Source organism: Protopterus annectens, chromosome 1.part1 (assembly GCF_019279795.1).
Source record: "Protopterus annectens isolate FY-2018-M chromosome 1.part1, PAN1.0, whole genome shotgun sequence".
Classification (NCBI taxonomy): domain Eukaryota; kingdom Metazoa; phylum Chordata; order Ceratodontiformes; family Protopteridae; genus Protopterus; species Protopterus annectens.
This window is the reverse complement of record NC_056726.1, coordinates 914,443,589-914,445,874: the sequence shown is the minus strand read 5'-3', so window position 1 is coordinate 914,445,874 and position 2,286 is coordinate 914,443,589. Positions and strand designations below refer to the sequence as shown.

Below are 2,286 nucleotides of genomic sequence, written 5' to 3'. Positions count from 1 at the left end.
TACTTATCAGTTGGGAACATAGGTAGATAGATACCAGACTATCTGCCCTAAGGCATTTATAAGCCTAGCCAGAGTGTATTTGGCTTCCACCTCTACTATTAGATTAGCCTACTGTGCCTCTGTAAAGTAGGTCACAGAAGGTACCCTTTTAAGATTAGTTTACTGTGCCTCTGTCAAGCAGAGACACAGAAGAGATCGCAGGGGTAAATGTGCGATTAGGCACACTCATCCCTGGGTGGGCTTGAACCACCAGCCTTTCGGTTAACAGCCAAACGCGCTAACCGATTGCGCCACAGAAACTTGTGTATTTCACCTCATCTCAATATCAGGAGATCTATCAGCCTTGCACCAATTCACAGAAATGCAGTCTGTACTGAAATTACAAAAGAAAAAATGCACATCAGGCAATTACTAACAGCTAGGATGTGGGCTGGCTCAACAACCCCTTTCCAGAAACTAGCTGCTCAGCTAAACTGAGAATGAAAGCACAATGGAGGCAACAAAGGACAGACACTATACAACAACTGTATAAATAATAAGCAAATGTATAAATATAGCACAAGGGAAATTAAGTTGCAAAAAGTGTACTTATCCATTTCAAATAGATTTCAACTCTGCTCAGAGTCAGGAGATCTATCCTGTTTGCATAATTCAAAGAAATGCAGTCTATACTGGAGTTACAAAGAGAAAATACACCTCAGGCAATGACTAACAGCTAGGATGTGTGCTGGCTCAACAACCCCTGACCTGAAACTAGCTTCTGAGCTATGCTGAGAAAAAAAATACAGTGGAGACAATAATGGACAAAAAGAATATAGCAACGGTATATGACCAAACAACGAAAAGGAGACAAGTATAAAAAACAGTACTTCACCAGGTAAAATATACTTGGAGAGGAAATAAGGCAACCTCTGTTCTTCTTTTTAAAAATACTTTAATAATCCACCACATGGGAATAGAACACCATCCAGGAGCTCAAAACCACAGCAAAGACAGCAACAAAAAGAGCATAAACGCCAATAGAGTCCACTGCGTTTTCGTTTCAGAAACTTCTTCCGATGAAACAGAATACAAACTGAAGTTTCATGATGCTCTTAAATACTCTCTACATTGAAATTCATCACATAATTCAATAATTAATTGGCCAATTAAACAATTAAAAATGCCAATACCATATATGGGTTTCCTGTATAAGGCTTAGTTCACTCCTTCTTTTTGATAAAAACTTCCGTAGTTAAAAACTTAGAATATTTAAAAACCTTACTAATATACAAATATTCATGACAAAGTTTAAAAAAAATATTAAAAACACAACACCGAACACTCACTATACCAATTAAAAACAGTAATTATAAATGTCTTTGAACAAAAACCATAACTAATTCTTATACAAATAGTGTCATCTAAGGGGCATACTATGTGTTACTACCTAGAAAATAATTCATTCTGCAGGTCTAAATCAGTAATACTTTTTCACTTGCAAATTTTTCCTATAAGTGAAGTTATGAAGAGGGTTATAGGGAATAATTTGACAGATGGACAAGTTATACTAACTAACAATCAGACTGTTGGTCCCTAATAAGGGTACCCACAGTGTTCATTGTTAGAGTTTGGTAGCTCTCATCTTTAAGACTGGGGCTATAGAGATAGTCTCATTTAACCCAGGGAATTTGTTACCTTCTAGGTCCAGTTGCCATAACAGTTCATTTTTAATTGTTTAATTGGCCAATTAATTATTGAATTATGTGATGAATTTCAATGTAGAGAGTATTTAAGAGCATCATGAAACTTCAGTTTGTATTCTGTTTCATCGGAAGAAGTTTCTGAAACAAAAACGCAGTGGACTCTATTGGCGTTTATGCTCTTTTTGTTGCTGTCTTTGCTGTGGTTTTGAGCTCCTGGATGGTGTTCTATTCCCATGTGGTGGATTATTAAAGTATTTTTAAAAAGAAGAACAGAGGTTGCCTTATTTCCTCTCCAAGTATATTTTACCTGGTGAAGCAACGGTATATGAAATAAGCACATGTATAAATACAGCAGAGTGCAAATTAAGCTGCAAAAAGTTTACTTATCAGTATTCTAAATGATTGCAACTCTGCTTACAGCCAGGAGATCCAGCAGCTTTGCACCAATTCACAGAAATGCAGTCTGCACTGGAATTACAACAGAGAAAATACACCTCATTCAATGACAAAAAGCTAGGATATGGGCTGGCTCAACAGCCCCATACCTGAAACTACCTTCTGAGCTTGCCTGAGGAAAAAAAACACAGTGGAGACAACAAAG

General features: G+C 36.9%; 1 non-coding gene across 1 annotated transcript; it reads right to left on the bottom strand.

Moving 5' to 3' along the window:
• Positions 1 to 226: 226 nt before the first annotated feature.
• Positions 227 to 300, bottom strand: TRNAN-GUU. Its single transcript has one exon. It is a non-coding gene; the product is annotated as a tRNA-Asn (tRNA).
• Positions 301 to 2,286: the final 1,986 nt, after the last annotated feature.